This window comes from Podarcis liolepis, assembly GCF_965112155.1.
Source record: "Podarcis liolepis genome assembly, chromosome: W".
Lineage (NCBI taxonomy): Eukaryota > Metazoa > Chordata > Lepidosauria > Squamata > Lacertidae > Podarcis > Podarcis liolepis.
Window position 1 is genome coordinate 19,552,731 of NC_139568.1, and position 23,063 is coordinate 19,575,793.

Below are 23,063 nucleotides of genomic sequence, written 5' to 3' on the forward strand. Positions count from 1 at the left end.
AGTGGGTAGAGATAGATGTTCCTAGTGTATTTCAGGATCCCTCCTCTCAAATTGCGCCCTCTGAAGGCGGTTCAGCTTCATCCTTGGAGGAGGAGGAGGCCCAGCCGCAGCCTGAAGCTTCCGTAAACACAGGACAGGCCCCAGACGCCACCGAACAACAGGGAGGAAAAAGGAAGGCGGAGAAAAAACACACATCAAAGAAGACCAAGAAGAGCAAGCGTTCCGACACCGAGGAGGAATCAGGTACTTCCTCTTCAGATTCTGATAGCGATGCCCCTCTGGAGGCTTAATGGAGGCTTGGGGAAGATATTTCTGGGGTCCCCTTGTGGGTTCATGAGAGGAGGGCTAATTCCCACCATAAAACATTCAATGGGTCCCTGGAATGGAAGGGAGGTGCGCTGGTGGAGGATGTAAAAACATCCACTAACCTTTCCACCGATTTTATTTTGGGTAACCACTTGTCCAAAAGGAAAAGGGCAAGGATCCTTAATGGGGACTACATAGACATATTCACCCTACTATCACCAGCTAAGGTGTCAAGAAAGGGGGGAAAGAAGCGGGCTTACAGTAGGCATAAGTATAGGACGCCACAGGCTGAACGCAACTTTGAGAACCGGCTGGATAGGTTTCAGGTTTACATGGTGGTAGTTTGTGCGTGTTATCCCAAACGCAGTATGCATCTCGTGGCCTACATGGCTCACATTAGGAGGGCCTTTGCCCTGGCGGGGGAGGAGGTGGCCTTAACGTATGATGAAGATTTTCACAGAAATGCTTCTTTACTGCCCACTACCCGATGGGATCTGCGGGATCAGAACTATTGGATGGAGCACGTGGGCCCTTACATGGAGAAGCCACAGGACCCTCAAAAATCTGGGAAGGTCGAGCCAAAAAGGCGTCGGCAATGCTGGGAATATAAAAGAGGCACATGCTTACGGCCAACTTGTAAGTACTTGCACGAGTGCGAGAAATGTCTGGGTAACCACCCGGCCTCAGCATGCTTCAAAGGTAAGCAGCCCTTTCGGGGTGGCAGGGGGCACTTCCACCAAGGTAACCGTGGTGCCCCCGGTCCCTCCCAGGGCGCAGCCAGAAACCGTTATTGACACCAACCTCAGTCTGGCCTTCTCTCCAATTAAACATCATCCATTAAAAGCCCTCCTTGACTTATACCCAAATAGGCAAGCTGCTAGGTACCTTTGGGAGGGGTTTTCCCTAGGCTTCAGAATCCCTGTCTCAGTCACACCCAACTCCGGAAACCCACCTAATCAGAAATCAGTAAAAGACACGCCAGAAGTTGCTAGAAAGAAAATACACAAGGAAATTGTTGCTGGTAGAGTAGCTGGCTCCTTCATGGAGCCTTTTGAGGGTTTACATATTTCACCTTTAGGTATCGTTCCCAAGAAGGCCCCGGTGAATACCGTATGATACACAACCTTTCCTATCCTAAGGGGAGTTCAGTTAATGATTCAATTCCGCAAGAGCTATGCTCTGTTAAGTATGCCTCCTTTGACCAAGCGGTAAAGCTTATTCGCAAATACGGGAGGGGAGCTATGCTAGCAAAGTGTGACACCGAGTCGGCCTTCCGCCTCCTTCCAGTTCATCTGGAAGACTTCTGTTGGCTGGGTTTTAAGTTTGAGGGGGCGTATTTCAGTGATAAGGCCACGCCCATGGGTTGTTCTGTGGTTTGTGCAGCCTTCGAGACCTTTAGCACCTTCCTGGACTGGGCCCTCCGCTTTAAGACAGGTTCCGAAGGGGTGGGGCATTATTTGGATGACTTTACAGAGGAGCTGGGCGTTCCTTTAGCGAACGACAAAACAGAGGGCCCAGTCACAACCATGACATACTTAGGCATTGAACTTGATACTATCACCCAAACATCTCGCTTACCCAGGGAGAAGCTGGCTGCACTTCAGGAGTTCATCTTACAGCTGCTGCCCCTTAGGAAGGTTACCCTCAGACAAATCAAGTCGCTCCTAGGTCACCTTAACTTCGCTTGCCGGGTTGTAGCCCCCGGGCCGCCCCTTTTGTCGGCGTTTGGCGAGATTGTCAGCAGGTTTACGCTCTCCCCATCACAGGGTCCTCCTATCGAAAGCAGTTAAGTCTGATCTGGAGGTATGGCTGGAGTTTCTGGACACATACAACAGCATTTCATTATGGCAGGACAACCTGTCACTCCAGGCCGACTTTCAAGTTCAATGGGACGCAGCAGGTTCTCTTGGCTTCGGGGTTTATTTCAGGGGACAGTGGTGCCCGCAACCGTGGCCTTTTTCCTGGCAGGCAAACCTATTACACGTGACCTTACCTTTCTGGAGTTTTTCCCAATAGCGGTGGCGGTGCATTTGTGGGCAGAGGAGTTCAAGGACCACCGGATGTGCTTCTGGACAAACAACCAGGCCGTGGTTTCCATACTTGCTAGGCAATCCTCCCGTTCACCAAGGGTGGCAGCTCTACTGAGATCATTTGTCCTTTTGTGACTAAAATTAAATATTTATTTCTTGGCCAAGTTTGTACCAGGAATTAATAACGATATTGCAGATGCTTTATCTTGCTTCCAGATGGATCGCTTCCGCTTGTTGGCACCAGATGCACAGCAATTGCCTCAACCGTTTTCGGAACACCTTTGGAGCCTTGGGAGCGAGAAGTCCTAAAGGGAGTATTAGCATCAGTTGCCCCATCAACGCTTAGATCCTGTAAGAAAGCTTGGGCTGATTTCTTGGCATTCCGTATTAAATTAGGCATTGTTACTCAGGACACTCCCCCCCAAAAAGCAGAAGTGCTGAAATATTTAGTGCATTTGCGTGGAATGGGCCGTGCACCTAAGGCCCTTAACATTCAGTCTTCAGCGATTTCTTTCTTCTGTAAGGCCCTGGTAGATCTTTGCGCCGACTTTATAGTCCGGAAGGTGCTGGAGGGCTGGTGCAGGCTCCAGCCTCCCAGCGCAGATGGTAGGAGACCCATAACATTCGACATCCTGGGCCAAATTCATAAAAAAACTAAGGTCTGTTTGTTGGTCTAAGTACGAAGCACGCCTATTTTCTGCAACGTACTCTGTCGCCTTTTTCGCCGCCTTACTGAAGGATGTGACATTATCGCCTTCAGACCTACTTCTCCATATATCTCGCTCAGACTTAGTTCTCCGTATCTGTAGCTCCAAAACTGATCAACTAGGTAAAGGGGCCCTAATTTGTCTTATAGCAACTCAAAGGAAGGGGCCATGCCCAGTAAAGGACAAAAGGCAATTCTTATATTTGAGACCAAATGCCCCTGGCCCCTTCTTCATACATGAGGACGGCTCCCGCCTTACAAGGCATCAGTTTACGCGCGTCATGAGCAAGGCAATTGCTGCATGCGGCTTTCCCCCTGCGGAATTTGTGGCTCATTCATTTCAGATTGGGGCAGCCACTACAGCGGTACACTTAGGCCTCCCGGCCGAAAGGATAAAAAATATAGGGCGGTGGAATTCAGACGCCTTTAAAGGGTATGTTCGGTGATCCTTTAGGATGATATTCAACCCCCTATTGATCCCTCCTTGTTCTGCTTTTTCTTTTAGGTGGTGGGGCTGTGCGTGTCTGGATCATTGGCCATAGTATTGTGCACTGGGCCAGAATTCAAGCTGTTAACCAGGGGCAAGGAGGAGTGCTAGAATTGCCAAAGAATTTAGAACTATCCTGGATTTCTCGCCGTGGAATGCGTTGGGCAGAATTTCTGCCAGCAGTGAAGGCTAGAGTTGCCAAAGATGGTCGCTAGTCATAATTTGGTCTTCCCTGTTAGAAAGGCGCAAATGGAGAGATTGCAAATGTCCTATTGCTATTAACAAGTCCAGAATAATATTGGAACGCTCGGTGGCTCGCAGAGTGGTGTCGCTGGGGGGACGGGTCATTGACCACCCCAACATTCGATTCAGCAAGGAGACCCTCTACCGCGGGGATGGCGTACATCTTTCCAACGAGGGGAACAATGTTTGGCTGGCTGACATTTCTGCGGGGATTAGGGATTGGTTGCAGGTTTGAGGGTATTGGCAGCGACCTTTTGCTCGTGTGGCGGTGAGGCATTGGTCGGGGTATTATGTAGATGAATGGGGGGAGGAGCGCCATCACCTCCCCCGGTTGCGAAGGGTAGTCCGGTAAAGGACTCCGGGGGCATGACCCCGTCCGAAGCCTAGGGAGGCCAGGGCCCAAGGCACGCCCCTGAGCGGTGACCCTGGGGGAGTGCCTAGTTGATGTGCATCAGCAGGGCTCCCCCTGCTGGTGTTAACCCTTCCCAGCCTCTCAGACAGACAGCCTGAAGCCGGATAGTTGATTAGGACCAATGCCTAGGCCAATACTGCTCATCACCTGTAACCAATAAAGTTGTGGCCAATTTTTGCCCATTAACCTTAATTATGGTGTCTCATGTCTTTATTTCTTCTGGTGGGAGGTGGGAACTCGCCATGCAAATGATCCACAGTCTGGCACCATCAACACTGGCATGTCCGCTGGGGTGAGCTCACTGCGGACGTGTTGGTACGCTTGGGGGATTATGGCTGCCTTATGTCAAGCCCCCCTTTGATAGTCCTTCTTCCAAGGTGCAAAACAAAAGTGAAACAGTACAGATCCGATGTACAGCTGAATTTCTTTGAATTAATAACAGAAACACTACAGAGGTAGAGACACTTTCACTCAAAGAGGAAACATTCTGATACATTATGACAAGATTAGTCACAGTCAATTAAACCCGGATACATTGTATTAGTGGCTGTCAAAGTCATTGAGAGGGGTAGACATTGGCCCTGCAGTACCTGCTTGGCTGCCATAAGGGGCGCTGTTCGGTTACATTCATTGGCTGGAGCGCAGCGGTTCATTTGAATAGGGAACCGGTCTACCAAATTTGAGAATAGGGAATGGGTTCCGTGGGGGGTAGACTTATGTTTAGGTGCCTCCTTATTTACAGAAGCCCTTTCAAATAAAAGTTTACAAATGGGAGTTGTGCGTGTGGGTCATGCTTGTATAACTAGATGGTTGGGGGAGGGGAAATTCCTGCAACACTAGCAACACCATGGGACAAAAACATGGTTCCAAACCATGGGTCTTCAGAGATTTTGTATTGGACCACCCCATAAAAGGTAAAGGTAAAGGGTCCCCTGACCCGCAATATTGGCCGAGGGAGCTGGTGTACAGTTTCCGGGTCATGTGGCCAGCATGACTAAGCCACTTCTGGCAAACTAGAGCAGCGCATGGAAACGTCGTTTACCTTCCTGCCGGAGCAGAAAGGTTTAAAGATAGATAGATAGAAAGGTTTAAAGAGTTTTATGACAAAGTTAAGAATGTTCATGACGCTAACATTGATTGTCTGTTCAAGAAAATTGGAGATGTGAAAGGAACATTTCGTACAAAGTTTACCATAATAAAGGACAAAAGTGGTAAGGACCTAACAGAAGCAGAAGACATCAAGAAGAGGTGGCAAGAATACACAGAGGAATTATACCAGAAAGATATGGATGGCTCGTACACCCCAGGTAGTGTGCTTGCTGACCTTGAGCCAGACATCCTGGAGAGTGAAGTCAAATGGGCCTTAGAAAGCACTGCAAATAACAAGGCCAGTGGAAGTGATGATATTCCAGCTGAACTATTTAAAATTTTAAAAGATGATGCTGTCAAGGTGCTACACTCAATATGCCAGCAAATTTGGAAAACTCAGCAGTGGACAGAGGATTGGAGAAGATCAGTCTACATCCCAATCCCAAAGAAGGGCAGTGCCAAAGAATGCTCCAACTACCGCCCTCTGGAGAAGTTGGAGGCAGGTGGGAGAGAATAAATCAAAACACATTTATGAATTTTCTTTTTCATAACCCTTCTGTAGTTCAGGGGTGGAAAAGCCTTTTTTTGGCTCAAGGGCTACATTCCCTTGTGAGGCCAGGGGGTGGTGCAGAGAGGCCTGGTTTAAGGGGTATGTGCCTGGGATGAGTGCAGAGGGCCACACAGACACCTAGAGGACACTATTTGGCCCCTGGACCCGAGGTTCCACATTCCCTGCCCTGTTGTGGCACCTCAGTTACACAAGCTGGGACATTTGTATAAGAAAGGGGTTAGCCACTGGTACCCACTGGACCAAAATATGCCTGTAATCCTCCCACTCCCAGTACAATAAAGGCAACTAACTCCTGCTGTGTGAGAGAGCTTCCACACACATTCTCACATGCAGTTTGTGGGCCACGGTTTTGCCAGGAAGCTGTAGACCCGTGTTTTTTGTAGTGCAGGCTTTGCCCATGGACATGATGTGTGATTTGATGTTGAGTTTGGGGTTCGCCAATGCGAAAACCCTGAGGATCCATGATGATCCGTGCTTTGAAACCATGTTTTTGGCCCACAGTGTTGCCAGGATGCCATGGACCCATTTTTGTGTGTGTGCAGGCTGTGCCCATGGACATGACTTGTGATTTCACGGTGTGTTTGGGGTGGACCAAAGCGAAAACCTTGAGGATCCATGAGGATCCGTGCTTCGAAACCACGTTTTTTGCCCACGGTGTTGCCAGGAAGCTGCAGACCTGTGTTTTTTGTTTTTCAGGCTGTGCCCATGGCCATGATGTGTGAGTTGATGGTGAGTTAGGGGTAGTCCAATGCAAAATCCCTGAGGATCCATAAGGATTCATGGTTCGAGACCACGTTTTTGGCCCACGGTGTTGCCAGGAAGCCGTGGATACTGCTTTTTTAGTGTGCACGTTGTGCCCATGGACATGACATGTGATTTGACGGTGAGTATGGGGTGGTCCAAAAAGGGACGCGGGTGGCGCTGTGGGTTAAAGCACAGAGCCTAGGACTTGCCGACCAGAAGGTCGGCAGTTCGAATCCCCACGACGGGGTGAGCTCCGGTTGCTCAGTCCATGCTCCTGCCAACCTAGGAGTTCGAAAGCACATCAAAAGTGCAAGTAGATCAATAGGTACTGCTCCGGCAGGAAGGTAAACGACGTTTCCATGCGCTGCTCTAGTTTGCCAGAAGCGGCTTAGTCATGCTGTCCACATGACCCGAAAACTGTACACTGGCTCCCTCGGCCAATAAAGCAAGATGAGCGCCGCAACCCCAGAGTCGTCCTCGACCGGACCTAATGGTCAGGGGTCCCATTACCTTTACCTATGGTGCCCTGGCGGCCTGTAAAGTCTTGCAGAAGAAGGTAAGTGTTATGTACTGAGTTGAATAGGATCCAAAAATGCAGCAGTCTGATTGGTCCTAGAACAATGCAGCAGTATGATTGGTCCGCAGGAGCCACCCAATCCAGCTCCAGGTGGAAGTGAATCCGCACCTGATTGGCCTACAGAAGAATCCCGGAATTAGCCAATCACGTGCAGCCCATTGTGTAAATAATGTATATAAAGCAGATATTTTGTATAATACCGTGGTACCTCGCAAGACGAATGCCTCGCAAGACGGAAAACCCGCTAGACGAAAGGGTTTTCCGTTTTGGAGGCGCTTCGCAAAACGAATTTCCCTATGGGCTTGCTTCGCAAGACGAAGGCCCATAGGGAAATCTCCGGGACAGCGGGGAAGCGCAGCGCGTCTTCCCCACTGTCCTCGGACCTCCTCCGAAGGCTGGCGGTGGGAGGAGGGCTCTCCGCCCCACCGCCAGGCTTCGGAAGGCTGCTCCAAAGGCTGGCGGCGGGAGGGGGGCTCTCCGCCCCACCGCCAGGCTTCGGAGCAGCCTTCCGAAGGCTGGCGGTGGGGCGGAGAGCTCTCTGCCCCACCGCCAGCCTTCGGGGAAGGCTGCTCCGAAGGCTGGCGGTGGGGCGGAAAGCCCTTCTCCCCGCGCCAGCCTTCGGAAGGCTCCTCCGAAGGCTGGCGGTGGGGCGGAAAGCCCTTCTCCCCGCGCCAGCCTTCGGAAGGCTCCTCCGAAGGCTGGCGGTGGGGCGGAAAGCCCTTCTCCCCGCGCCAGCCTTCGGAAGGCTGCTCCGAAGGCTGGCGGTGGGGGGGAAAGCCCTTCTCCCCGCGCCAGCCTTCGGAAGGCTCCTCCGAAGGCTGGCGGTGGGGCGGAAAGCCCTTCTCCCCGTGCCAGCCTTTGGAAGGCTTCCGGAGGCAGCGCGAAACTGTAATGGCGGTCCTCTTCGCTCTTTGAAGAGGGGCTCCGCGGAAAAGGGTCGCACGCTGCGGCATAGCGGCGACCCACTAAGAAAAACCACGGGTAGAGTGAGCCCGTGGCCGTGGGACTCGGCGGGCACCAGAAGCTACCCCAAAACCACAGAAGGGACCCCGTAAGGAGATCCGGAGTGAAGGAGGGGGAGCGGTGCTGTGAGTTCATCACTCTTTCCGCGGAAGTGAAGCCGCGCGGCTGTTGCAGATGAGCGCTGACCTTTCTTCCTAAAATCAACACCAAGCTGCAAGCAACATACCCGTGAGTAAGGGGTATTGAAATTGATAAAGAATCTGTTAAATTTGGCTGAAACCGGGAGACGAGAAACGGGAAGTCCGCCTCCCGGCATTGCTGGCAAGATCAAAGCAAGGACTTGAGAAGCGGGAAGCATTTTAAAAGGGACTTTGGGAAGTCTAAACTTTCGTGCACTTACGGAGTTGCCTTTTCTTAAATTGAAGAGAGGAACTGCTACTGAATAAAAGGGACTTTAAGTATTAAGTTGGGACTTTCCTCCTACTTTTTGGGCTGCAATTTTAAAGAGCCAGATTATCGGGCTGCCAGGGAGGAGAGATTGTCAAACTGCGGATACAGTTGCTGAAACTTATGGAACTTAACTGATACTTTTGAGCAGTAACAGACTGGATGTGACATTGTTGCAGACACCTTCTATGAAACTTTGTTTAACGATAAAAAGTGCTCTGGTGAACTTTTGATCTATGCAGGGACTGTTGTATTTTCTGAACTGCGTCAATTGAAATTTTAATGGCGGAAAACTTTCTTCTTTGTTCTTGAAGTTTGGTGGCACTCCCCCTAGAGGGCTGTGGGATTACAAAAACCTGGGAACTGACTTTTGTTTTGACTTCCTCTCCACTGACTGTTTATAATTGGATCTGTCTTTCCCATGGGACAATTGACAATTTGACCTTGAACATTGACAGATGTGTAATGAGCGGTGCAGGGAGAACAAGAGCATCTAAAGCCAAGGAAACTAAAGAGGCCAAGGAAAAAGAAAAAGAAAAAAAACCAGCACAACTTTTACAAACAACTCTGACCCAAGGACGCCGATCATCGGTGCCAACTGTGCTGGTGGCACAAAAGGCGGAAGTTGAAAAGACTGAGAAGCCCACTGAGGAAGATATGGCAACAGGTGGATCAGATGCAGTCTTGAAACAAATATTGGAACAATTGTCAAAGCTAAATCAAAAGGTGGACGACCAGTCTTTGAAAATAGACAAAGCGACATCCTCGATCCAGAAATTGACTGAACAAGTTTCCCAGCATACACAAGCAATAGAGAACCTGCAAGGAGCAACAGCTGAAAATCGTGAATTAGCTGGGGAAGCTATCCAGAAAGTGGGAGTTTTACAGAAGGAGGTCGAGGAGATAAAGGGAGAAGTCAAGCCTCTGCACAAACAGGTGGGTGAACAACAAGCCTATCTGTCAATGGTGGAATTGAAAAATCGCGAGAACAACCTTAAATTGAGAGGCATCCCAGAACTTGAGAAAGGAGACCTGATTGGATACCTGACACAAGAATTCTCCAAGTTCTGGGGTATAAAGGAAGATACAGACTTTAAAATTGTTTCGGCATTCAGACTGGGAAGATTGGTAAGGAAGGATAGATCCAGAGACTGTTTAATAATTTTAAGATCAAAGGAAGAGAGAGACAAGATCCTAGGCCTTCACTTCAAAAAAGCAATAGAAATACAAGATAAAAGGGTGGAAATTTACAGAGATATCCCGAGACAGCTACTGGAACTCAGAGCTACCTACTCAGAGTTAGCTAAACTGCTGAGATACAACGCAATACCCTATAGGTGGGAGTTTCCACAAGGACTATCTTTCACTTACAAAGAAAAGAAGATTAAAATTAGAACAACTGAAGACAACCAAAAGTTCCTGCACGACCACGGGGAAGATCTGCAGAAAGGAGCAGCTTGGCTACCACCCTTACCTACACCAGCGCCACCTGGAGGTGGGCCAACGCCTACACCCTCGGGATCCGAGGAAAAGGAAGACACCCCACTTTAGGACCAACTTTAGAACAGGATGTCTCTGCAGCTACTTAGTTGGAATATAAATGGCGGAAATTCCCCGGAAAAAAGAAGGAGGATATTTCATATCTTGAAGAAAGAACAATTGGACATAATATGTTTACAAGAAACACACGTGACTAGGCTCCACAGGAAAGTGCTAATTAATAAAAGACTAGGCCAAGAATTTATCTCATCGGATAAAGTTAAGAAAAGAGGTGTGGTGATATATGCAAAGGAGAACCTGTCACCAAAATTTTTATTTAAGGATGACCAAGGAAGAATATTGGCAATTGAAATCCAAACACAAGGTGAGAAAATTATGATATTAGGAATTTACGCACCAAATGACGGAAAATCAGAATTCTACAAGAAGCTGCATGAGACTATGCTGGACTATATGGATTATTCTAACATCATCCTCATGGGAGACATGAATGGGGTGGTGTCAACAAATATGGACAAATCCCAAAACCAAAATTTAACAACAGACGGCAGACTTCCCAAAACTTTTTTTGAATTGACAGACAATATGGACTTGATTGACATATGGAGGACAAAGAACCCCTTAGGCAAAGAAGGAACCTTCTTTTCTGAGACCCACCTGTCATGGACACGAATCGACCAAATTTGGATATCTAGAGGGCTGGCACCTAAAACAAGAAAGGTAGAAATCTGCCCAAAAACTTGCTCCGACCATAACGCTTTGAAAATGGAATTGAGACTTATCCCAACCGGATCCTTTAGATGGAGAATGAATGACACCTTGCTAAGAGATCAAGAGATCGTGAAGAAGGCCCCAAAACCGCTAAAGGACTATTTTGAAATAAACTTGAACACCATGGTGGAAAAAAGAACGATCTGGGATGCAAGTAAAGCAGTCATGAGGGGGTTTCTGATACAACAGAACACAATTAAGAAAAAATTTTGGAATGGAAAAAAGGAGAAAATCTTAGAGAAAATAAGCGAAGGAGAGAAAAAATTGAGAACTAAACCAAAGTCAAAGGAGGTGCTGAGAGAAATTAAATTCCATCAAGCACAATACTCGAAATTGATTAATCAAGAGATAGAATGGAAAATCAAACAAATGAAACAGAGATCGTTTGAATCAGCAAATAAATGTGGAAAGCTGCTAGCATGGCAGCTGAAAAAAAGACAAAAGCTAAACACGGTTACAAATCTAGAGATCCAAGGAAGAATAGTTCAGAAACCAGAAGAAATCAGGAAGTGCTTCCACAGATACTTCAAAGACCTTTATGCACAAGGGCCTCAGAAAGAACCTGAAATAGACCAATTTTTAAAGACAAATGGACTATCAAAAATAAGTCAAGATAAAAGATCAATCTTGAATTGCAAAATAACTCAACAGGAAATTGAAGGTGCCATCCAGAATATGCAACTTGGCAAATCTCCAGGCCCGGACGGGCTTACCTCCAAATATTATAAGACTTTGAAGGACTATTTGATACAACCTTTGATGGAGGTATGCAACCAGATTATGGAGGGGAAGAGGGCACCGGAAACGTGGAAAGAAGCATTCATCACATTGATACCTAAATCAGAACTGGAAAAGACCCAGCTTAAGAACTACCGTCCCATCTCACTCTTGAATGTGGATTACAAAATATTTGCAGACATTTTGGCAAGTAGATTTAAAAAAGTGCTAAATGAAGTAATTCATAAGGACCAAGCAGGCTTTCTCCCTGGTAGACATATGTCTGATAACACCAGGAACATTATAGACATTTTGGAGCTTTTGCAGATTAGGAACACAAGGGCGGTCCTAATCTTTATTGATGCGGAGAAAGCATTTGACAACATTTCTTGGATGTTCATGAAGAAAAACTTGGAAGGGATGGGAGTGGGGCGGGGGTTTGAAAATGGAATAGACGCAATTTACTCAGAACAAAAAGCTAAATTGATAGTGAACAATGTGGTGTCGGAGGAACTCAAAATTGAAAAAGGGACACGACAGGGGTGCCCTCTATCTCCTCTGTTATTTATTTCTGTTCTGGAGGTGTTGCTGAACATGATTAGGGAGGATCGGTTGGTGCAAGGTATAGAGGTCGGAGTAAAACAATATAAGTTGAAAGCTTTTGCAGATGACCTAGTTTTAACATTACAGGAGCCAGAATCTAGTACAAAAAGAGTGCTTGAACTCATTTCGGAGTTTGGTCGGGTGGCGGGATTTAAGTTAAACAAGCAAAAAACTAAGGTTTTGGTTAAAAATTTGACATCTACAGAAGCAGATGGGTACCAGAAAGAAACAGAATTAAGTGTGGTTAAAAAAGTGAAATACCTGGGGGTATTTTTGTCCACCAAAAATTTGAATCTATTTAAAGATAATTATGAAAAATGTTGGTTGGAAATTAAAAAGGACTTGGAAATTTGGTCAAGATTGAAACTTACCTTGTCAGGTCGAATCGCAGCTATAAAGATGTGTGTCTTGCCGAAAATGTTATTCTTGTTTCAAACCCTACAGATCGTGGACAGAGTGGAATGCTTTGGAAAGTGGCAGAAGGACATATCTAGGTTTGTCTGGCAGGGCAAAAAGCCCCGAATAAAATTTAAAATACTAACTGACTCGAAAGAAAGAGGGGGGTTTGCCCTGCCGGACTTGAGGTTGTATTATGAAGCTGCAGCCTTCTGTTGGTTGAAGGATTGGTTCCTGTTGGAGAACACTGATGTCCTAGATCTGGAAGGGTTTGACAATGCCTTTGGTTGGCATGCATATTTGTGGTATGACAAGGCGAAAGTTCATAAACTGTTCAAAAACCATATTGTCAGGAAAACAATTTTTGCCGTCTGGTTGAAGTATAAGGATTTACTAGAAGGCAAGACCCCGAGGTGGCTATCACCGATGGAAGCCAAGGCTCCAAAAAAAAAGACCCAATATGGAGGCCTACTGGCCAAAATATTGGGAATTAATTGAGAGATCTGGAGATAATTGGAAGCTGCAGAGCCAGGATAAACTAAAAAGCAAGGTGCGAGACTGGCTACATTATGCTCAAATTCAAGAGGTTTTTAAAATGGACAAAAAAGTTGGTTTTCAGGGGGGGAAATCGAAATTGGAGACGGAATTGCTAGAACCAAAGACCAAGGTACTTTCGAGAATGTATAACTTGCTGCTTAAATGGAATACACAGGATGAAACAGTTAAATCTGCTATGATAAAATGGGCACAGGATGTTGGACATAACATTATGTCTGAGGACTGGGAAAGGTTGTGGAACACCGGTATGAAGTTTACGGCATGTACTGCCTTGAAAGAGAACATTATGAAAATGGTATACCGGTGGTACATGACACCAGTCAAGCTAGCTAAGATATACCACCTGTCTGACAATAAATGTTGGAAATGTAAGGAGGCAGAAGGGACATTCTTTCACCTCTGGTGGACCTGTCCGAAAGTGAAGGCCTTCTGGGAAATGATATATAATGAATTGAAAAAGGTATTTAAATATACCTTTCCCAAGAAACCGGAGGCCTTCCTCCTGGGCATGGTGGACCGGAAGGTGTTAAAAAAGGATAGAACCTTGTTTATGTATACAACTACAGCAGCAAGAATTCTTATCGCAAAGCACTGGAAGACACAAGATTTACCCACACTGGAGGACTGGCAGACGCAGATGATGGACTATATGGAACTAGCAGAAATGACTGGCAGAATCCGAGATCTGAGCGAAGAAAAAGTTGAGGAGGACTGGAAAAAATTCAAGGACTATTTGCAAAAGTACTATAAGTTATTTGAATGTTAAGAATGTGCACGATTAGGAAATGTTATGCTCCGGCAATTTGATTAGGTAAATGACAAAGTAAGTTATAACAGAGGAAAATAAGACAATTTGAAACAGGTATATTATGTTTATTATAAAGGTACTAAAATTGAACTACAATTTTTTTTTTGAAATTGGTTACATAATAATTGAAAGGTACAGTAAGTTGTGAAATAAGGTAACAAATTGCTGACAATGTGAGTCTAAAGAATGCAATGTTGGGAGGACGTGAGGAGGTCCACAGGAGAGTAACTTTTGGAAAGATAATATGAAATTTAATTTTCTTTTTTTTTCTTTCTTTTCTTGCTTCTTTCTTCTTATCTTTTTATATCTGTCTATTTATAAAAAATGTTTCTTGCTCACTGTTTTGTAACAGATGTTGTGAACTAATGGAAAAGAAACGCAATAAAAACTTTTTTTAAAAAAAAAAGAGTTTGGGGTTCGCCAATGCGAAAACCCTGAGGATCCATGATGATCCGTGCTTTGAAACCATGTTTTTGGCCCACAGTGTTGCCAGGATGCCATGGACCCATTTTTGTGTGTGTGCAGGCTGTGCCCATGGACATGACTTGTGATTTCACGGTGTGTTTGGGGTGGACCAAAGCGAAAACCTTGAGGATCCATGAGGATCCGTGCTTCGAAACCACGTTTTTTGCCCACGGTGTTGCCAGGAAGCTGCAGACCTGTGTTTTTTGTTTTTCAGGCTGTGCCCATGGCCATGATGTGTGAGTTGATGGTGAGTTAGGGGTAGTCCAATGCAAAATCCCTGAGGATCCATAAGGATTCATGGTTCGAGACCACGTTTTTGGCCCACGGTGTTGCCAGGAAGCCGTGGATACTGCTTTTTTAGTGTGCACGTTGTGCCCATGGACATGACATGTGATTTGACGGTGAGTATGGGGTGGTCCAAAAAGGGACGCGGGTGGCGCTGTGGGTTAAAGCACAGAGCCTAGGACTTGCCGACCAGAAGGTCGGCAGTTCGAATCCCCGCGACGGGGTGAGCTCCGGTTGCTCAGTCCATGCTCCTGCCAACCTAGGAGTTCGAAAGCACATCAAAAGTGCAAGTAGATCAATAGGTACTGCTCCGGCAGGAAGGTAAACGACGTTTCCATGCGCTGCTCTAGTTTGCCAGAAGCGGCTTAGTCATGCTGGCCACATGACCCGAAAACTGTACACTGGCTCCCTCGGCCAATAAAGCAAGATGAGCGCCGCAACCCCAGAGTCGTCCTCGACCGGACCTAATGGTCAGGGGTCCCATTACCTTTACCTATGGTGCCCTGGCGGCCTGTAAAGTCTTGCAGAAGAAGGTAAGTGTTATGTACTGAGTTGAATAGGATCCAAAAATGCAGCAGTCTGATTGGTCCTAGAACAATAGGATCCAAAATGCAGCAGTCTGATTGGTCCTAGAACAATGCAGCAGTATGATTGGTCCGCAGGAGCCACCCAATCCAGCTCCAGGTGGAAGTGAATCCGCACCTGATTGGCCTACAGAAGAATCCCGGAATTAGCCAATCACGTGCAGCCCATTGTGTAAATAATGTATATAAAGCACATATTTTGTATAATACCGTGGTACCTCGCAAGACGAATGCCTCGCAAGACGGAAAACCCGCTAGACGAAAGGGTTTTCCGTTTTGGAGGCGCTTCGCAAAACGAATTTCCCTATGGGCTTGCTTCGCAAGACGAAGGCCCATAGGGAAATCTCCGGGACAGCGGGGAAGCGCAGCGCGTCTTCCCCACTGTCCTTGGACCTCCTCCGAAGGCTGGCGGTGGGAGGAGGGCTCTCCGCCCCACCGCCAGGCTTCGGAAGGCTGCTCCAAAGGCTGGCGGCGGGAGGGGGGCTCTCCGCCCCACCGCCAGGCTTCGGAGCAGCCTTCCGAAGGCTGGCGGTGGGGCGGGGAGCCCTCCTCCCGCCGCCAGCCTTCGGAGCAGCCTTCCGAAGGCTGGCGGTGGGGCGGAGAGCCCTTCTCCCCGCGCCAGCCTTCGGAAGGCTCCTCCGAAGGCTGGCGGTGGGGCGGAAAGCCCTTCTCCCCGCGCCAGCCTTCGGAAGGCTCCTCCGAAGGCTGGCGGTGGGGCGGAAAGCCCTTCTCCCCGCGCCAGCCTTCGGAAGGCTGCTCCGAAGGCTGGCGGTGGGGCGGAAAGCCCTTCTCCCCGCGCCAGCCTTCGGAAGGCTGCTCCGAAGGCTGGCGGTGGGGCGGAAAGCCCTTCTCCCCGCGCCAGCCTTTGGAAGGCTCCTCCGAAGGCTGGCGGTGGGGCAGAAAGCCCTTCTCCCCGCGCCAGCCTTCGGATGGCTGTCCTGAAGACTTGCGGTGGGAGGAGGGTTTTCCTTCCCACCGCCAACATTCAGAATGCTGTTCGGAATGTTGGAGGTGGGGAGGAAAAACCCTCCTCCCACCGCAAGCCCCGGGAACAGAGGAGAAGCGCTGCGCCCCTTCCCCTCTGTTCCCGTACCTGTCCTGAAGGCTTGCGGTGGGGAGAAAAGCCCTTCTCCGCACCGCCAGCCTCGCAAGCGGTTTCCATAGGAACGCATTAATTGATTTTCAATGCATTCCTATGGGAAACCGTGCTTCGCAAGACGAAAAACTCGCAAGAAGAAAAAACTTGCGGAACGAATTAATTTCGTCTTGCGAGGCACCACTGTAATGTATATAAAGCAGATATTTTGGTGAAACTTTCATTCCTCCTCACCACTATGAGCTGAATAAAGAGCATGAAATCCACTCGGAGTATATTTCACTGGCGACGAGGATGGGATCCCGCTGAGCTGAGCTGACAGCTACACACAGCACTGCAGCACCGCCATCTGCCGCACCGCTGCCTCGCAGCGTGTATCCAGGCTTCAGCTCCGGGACCCAAGGAACTCAGAATGGCACCTGACAGCAGCTTCTCGCTGTTCAACCCAGCATCAGGAGACTGGGAAGTGTATGCCTCCCGTTTCACCTTCCTCCTAGAAGCCAAAGTGTTCACCAACGACGCCAAGAAGAGGGCGATACTCTTCAGCGTCTGTGGAGAGGATATGTTCGAAATTGCCCGGGCTCTCCTTGCGCCTGAAGACATCGCTACTGTTCCTTACAAAACAATAATGGAATGGCTGAAGGGGCACTTCTCACCGCAGCCCTCAGTGGTGGCTCGTCGAAATGCCTTCTACACAGTGGGGGTGGGACCTTCAGGGTGCAATATCGAGGGCGGAGGCAGCAACTGGAGTTGCTTGTGGTCAAGGGCCCCTGCGTTAGCTTACTAAGATTGGCATGGTTTGGACCACTGGGGCTAGCCGTCACCGGGGTGAACCACACTAGCTTAGAAGTGGACGTGGATGCCATATGCAAGGAATTTCCGGAGGTTTTCAATGGGGAATTGGGACAGTATACGGGCCCCACCATTGGCCTACAGCTTGACCCCGCAGTACGACCTGTCAGGATCAAGGCCCACTGGGTCCCGTTCGCCCTGTAACCCCGTATAGACAAGTAATTGAACCGGCTCGTGGAGCAAGGAGTGCTGGAGCCTCTGCCCAATGCCCCCTGGGAAACCCCAATTGTCACACCTGTCAAGACTAATGGTTCGGTCAGCATCTGCGCAGACTACAAATGTACCATAAACAAGGCCCTCACGGCCCACGCATACCCAGTGCCAGTGGTCAGCCATGTCCTCGCCACCCTGGCTGGGTCAAAAATTTTTGGCAAGCTGGACTTGGCCCAAGCGTATCAACAGCTGCCAGGGGATGAGGCCACAGCAGAGGTACAGACGACTGTGAGGCACAGAGGAGCGTTCAGGGTAAAGCGGCTGCAATTCGGTGTCAGCATGTCACCAGGCATACAACAGGCCCCGACCCAGTGCCTGTGCAAGAGGTTATGAGCCTGGAGCTGCTTCCCGACCACCCCATTCAGGCGCAAGAAGTTGCGCACCAATCCAAGGAAAATAGGGTCATCTCCCGGGTCCAGGACTGGGTGTGGAGGGGATGGCCCAGCAGCAGCCCCGGGCCAGAATTCATGGGCTACAAACCCGCAAACAAGAACTGTCAGCCCACAAGGGGTGCCTGTTATGGGGAAGCAGAGTCGTCATTCCCCAGCCCCTCCGCAAAAGGGTCCTCACAGCCCTACACGAGACACACCCGGGGTAGTGAGAATGAAGGCCCTTGCCAGAAGTTATGTGTGGTGGCCGGGGATTGACAGAGAGATAGAGGCCTGGGTCAAACACTGCCTGGCCTGCCAAGAATCCCGCCCAGATCCCCCAAGGGCGCCAGTCCAGTCCTGGGAGTCCACCCGAGCACCATGGTCACACCTGCACGTGGACTCCACTGTCCCCTTTCAGGGGAAAACATTCTTCATAGTGGTGGACTCCTACACCAAATGGCTGGAAGTCGCACTGGTACCGTCCACTTGCACGTCCGCAGCCATCCAGGTACTACACAGGCTGTTTGAAACCCACGGGCTCCCTGACACTCTCGTCTCAGACAACGGAACCGCATTTACGTCAGGAGAATTCCAAACCTTCACAGCGCAGAATGCCATCTGCCACATCCGTTCGGCGCCATTCCACCCTGCCACCAATGGCCAAGCAGAGCGCATGGTGCGGACTACCAAGGACACCCTCCACCGCATGACGCAAGGGGATTGAGAGTACCGCATTGCCACATTCCTTCTAGCACAGCACAGCACCCCCAGCTCAACGATTGGCCGGAGCCCCGCTGAACTACTAATAGGCCAGCACCTCGCAATCAGACTGGACCGCCTTCACCCGGACAGAGCTCAGGGGGATGTAGTGGGCGGGGGTAGGCAGGAAACCCCGGACCTTTGTGGCCCAGGACCCAGTGTACACAAAGAATTTTGGGGCAGGCCCAGCATGGGTACCCGCCACAGTCACCAGGGTCACTGGCCCCATGTCGTACGAGGTGCTAACGGATGGGGGGCAATGCTGGCGCCGCCACTGCGACCAGCTACAGCGACGATTCCCAGGAGAAAACCAGGAGGAGGACAGGTCAGAGGAGTCCCAAGGGAACAGTGGGGAAGTGAGGCCCGTAGAGCAGGGAGGGGCCAGCAGGGGAGGCAGAATCAGTAAATACAGAGAGGACCCACGAGGCCGAAAGGACACCGGAACCAGAGCAATGACTGAGTGAGCCGGTTGTGCCAGACCAAACAGCCCCATCACAGCCAGCATCCTCGGAACACGAGCCAGAACCCGAACCCCTGACCAGGGAACACCCCAGGCCGCAATGCACATGTAGGCAGCCGGCGTACCTTGAGGACTATGAATGCAATCTCCCGGGCCGGACTGGAACTTAGAGGGGAGGGGTGTTGTGTACTGAGTTGAATAGGATCCAAAAGGCAGCAGTCTGATTGTTCCTAGAACAATAGGATTCAGAATGCAGCAGTCTGATTGGTCCTCGAACAATGCAGCATTATGATTGGTCTGCAGGAGCCACCCAATCCAGCTGCAGGTGGAAGTGAATCCGCAACCTGATTGGCCTACAGGAGAATCCCGGAATTAGCCGATCACCTGTGGCCCATTTTTTAAATAATGTATATAAAGCAGATATTTTGGTGAAACTTTCATTCCTCCTCACCCCTATGAGCTGAATAAAGGGCATGAAATCCACACTCGACTCCGAGTATATTTCAGTAAAGGACATGTTTTCAGTGTGTTAGTACAGGCTTTGTCCAATGGGCAAAAGCCCTCCAGACATTGTTGCCCTGCAATTCTCATCAGCCCCAGCCAGCATGGCAGTGCTGGCCATGACTGCTGGGAGTTGTAGTCCAAAATGGCTCTGCTGACTGGAGCTGATGGGAGTTGTAGTCCAAAATACCCAGAGAGCATTAGGTTGACAAAGTCCAGGTTGACACACAGGCCAATATCATAAAATTAGGTGGTGGCATCTCTATGCATCAGACTCTTCCTGTGTCCTCCCCTGTTAAACAATTTATGAGGCTGGAGAACCCTCTTGTCCACGCAGAGCAAGAAATGGCTGGTGGCCTCAAACAACAGGCAAAGCCTCATATGTACATGGGCAGAAATGGGGCCCTTTGAGTCCTAGCCAATGTGCTTTCGAATGTGTAGCGATTCCCTCTCCCTGTTGTGTTTTAACTTTCCTCAAACACCCTGGAGGGTTTTTCTGGGAGCAAAAGCAATCCAAGCCTATACAGTGTCTTGCTGGCAAGGACCATTTCTTCATTGCCTCCCACTTCAGATCACTTGTTGCACTGGTTTCCCAAATCATAGTGGTAGTAAACCATGATTTAAGTGGGTGCACTGAAACTGCAGGCACTTCACTCCCTCTGCCCCTCTGTCTCCACTCCCAGGAAATAAGTCTGGGTTAGTGCTACCTCTGAACCCAGGTTCACCATTTATTTCTCTCCAAGCAAACCACAAGTGAGTTAGCCAAGAACAAACCTTGATTATGGCTCCCAGCATCACTCTGATAATATCCTCTCTGCTTCTTTCATTGCTCACACCAAATTGCTTGACATCTCTGATCCCTAAATCCTGTAGCATCCTGAATCTCCTAACTGTGAAGGTAACTTGAAACTCTTTTTTCTATTTTCTTTTTGCAAATGACGCAAGAGGTAGGAATGAATCATTGAATGGAAGCTTCTGGACCTGATAGTGAAGAAGGCACAGAACCACTTTGTGTGTGTTGACAGAAGGGGGACCCTTGAAACCAGGTCCCATTTCAATGTGATTTTGTTCCATGTCTTGTTTAAATATACGAGAGACCTCAGAGAGAGAAGGGGAAAGTGTCAGAGATACACAGAGAAGAATGGGAGGAAGAGAGAAGCAGGATGTCACAGACCAAGAAAGAGGAATAAGGGGATGTCAGGGACAGAGAAGTGTGTGAGAGAGAAGGGAGGGAGGGGGTGCCAAAGACAAAGAGGAAGAAGCAGTTTGTCAGAGACAGAGAGGTGAGTGGTCCATTCTCCACTGGCTTTGGCCTCTAACAGGTTAGTGCTGACGGAGTGTGGCCCTCAATAGGGGAAAAAATGTTCTCCAGCTCTGCTATGAAGGCTTAACAGATAAATGAATGACCATTTTCCTTCTCTGCCCTTCCAGGTTTTAGATCTACATGACAACCAGCTGACCTCACTTCTTCCTGATATTGGCCAACTGACGTCTGTCCAGGTAAAAGAGACAAAACACATCCTGCGGGAGAATCCTGCTCTGAATTGTTTCTCGTGTGCAGTGTAAGTGTGGTGACTCAGAAAGTATGGGAACTTTTCCATCTCTTTCGGGACCGTGAAGGCTCAGACTAGCCCCTCAAAATGGGATAGTGAAACCAGGGGCTGAATGGAAAGCCTCCTTATTGCTTGCGGCTAGGACCTTGCCCCCTTCATGGATCACTGCCTTGCCGTGGTGAAGGGGCTTGAATAACTCAGAGAAGCTATGAACTATGCCGAGCAGGGCACCCAAGATGAACAGGTCATAGTGGAGAGTTTTGACCAAACGTGATCCACCTGGAGGAGAAACCGGCAAGCCACTCCAGTATCCCTGCCAAGAAAACTCCATGGACAAAGACAACAGGCATATAAAAGTTATGACCCTGGAAGATGAGCCCCTCAGGTCGGAAGGCGTCCAACATGCTACTGAGGAAGAGCGGAGGACAAGTACAAGTAGATTCAGAGCTGATGAAGCGTCTGGGCCAAAGCCGAAAGGACGCTCAGTTGCGGATATGCCTGCAAGCGAAAGGAATGTCCAATGCTGTAAAGAAAAATATCGCATAGGAACCTGGAACGTAAGAACCATGAACCTGGGTAAGTTGGATGTGGTCAAAAATGAGATGGCAAGAATAAATATTGACATCCTGGGCATCAGTGAACTAAAATGGACGGGAATGGGCGAATTCAGTTCGGATGACTATCGTATCTACTACTGTGGGCAAGAAACCCGTAAAAAAAATGGAGTGGCCCTCATAGTCAACAAAAGAGTGGCGAAAGCTGTACTGGGATGCAGTCTCAAAAATGATAGAATGATCTCGATACGAATCCAAGGCAGACCTTTTAACATCACAGTAATCCACATTTATGCACCAACTACTGGTGCTGAAGAAACTGAAATTGACCAATTCTATGAAGACTTACAACACCTTCTAGAAGTGACACCAAAGAAGGATGTTCTTCTCATTATAGGGGATTGGAATGCTAAAGTAGGGAATCAAGAGATAAAAGGAACAACTGGCAAGTTTGGCCTTGGAGATCAAAACGAAGCGGGGCAAAGGCTAAACTGAAGAAAGTAGGAAAAACCACTGGGCCGGTAAGCTTCAATCTAAATCAATTACCTTATGAATACACAGTGGAAGTGAGGAACAGGTTTAAGGATTTAGATTTGGTGGACAGAGTGCCTGAAGAACTATGGATGGAGGCTCGCAACATTATACAGGAGGCAGCACAGAACCATCCCAATGAAAAGGAAATGTAAGAAAGCAAAGTGGCTGTCCAACGAGGCCTTACAAATAGCAGGGGAGAGAAGGCAAGCAAAATGCGAGGGAGATAGTGAAAGATACAGGAAACTGAATGCAGATTTCCAAAAAAATAGCAAGAAGAGACAAGAAGGCCTTCTTAAACGAGCAATGCAAAGAAATAGAGGAAAACAACAGAATGGGAAGAACCAGAGATCTGTTCAAGAAAATTGGAGATGTGAAAGGAACATTTCGTAGAAAGATTACCATAATAAAGGACAAAAGTGGTAAGGACCTAACAGAAGCAGAAGACATCAAGAAGAGGTGGCAAGAATACACAGAGGAATTATACCAGAAAGATATGGATGGCTCGTACACCCCAGGTAGTGTGGTTGCTGACCTTGAGCCAGACATCCTGGAGAGTGAAGTCAAATGGGCCTTAGAAAGCACTGCAAATAACAAGGCCAGTGGAAGTGATGGTATTCCAGCTGAACTATTTAAAATTTTAAAAGATGCTGCTGTTAAAGTGCTACACTCAATATGCCAGCAAATTTGGAAATCTCAGCAGTGGCCAGAGGATTGGAGATCAGTCTACATCCCAATCCCCAAGAAGGGCAGTGTCCATGAATGCTCCAAATTTCATCAAATCAATGCTTTATGGACTGAGGATAAAAAGATTGGGATGAACGAAAAAAAATCCAGATTCCAGGTAGAAATATTAGAAAATAAATCAAAACATGTGCTGGTCCCGGGGGGTAGGTTACCATTATCGTAGT

General features: G+C 48.5%; 1 long non-coding RNA gene and 1 pseudogene across 2 annotated transcripts in view; one reads left to right on the forward strand and one right to left on the reverse strand.

The window, feature by feature from the left end:
* Positions 1-23,063, reverse strand: part of LOC310697721 — a 126,935-nt gene that overhangs the window by 41,269 nt on the left and 62,603 nt on the right. The window lies entirely within an intron of this gene.
* LOC310697830 (E3 ubiquitin-protein ligase LRSAM1-like) overlaps positions 20,296-23,063 on the forward strand; it is a 33,360-nt pseudogene continuing 30,592 nt past the window's right edge. Inside the window, exons 1-2 of the transcript XR_014530134.1 lie at positions 20,296-20,412; positions 20,946-21,014. The product of XR_014530134.1 is annotated as an E3 ubiquitin-protein ligase LRSAM1-like (transcript). The remainder of the gene's footprint in view (positions 20,413-20,945; positions 21,015-23,063) is intronic.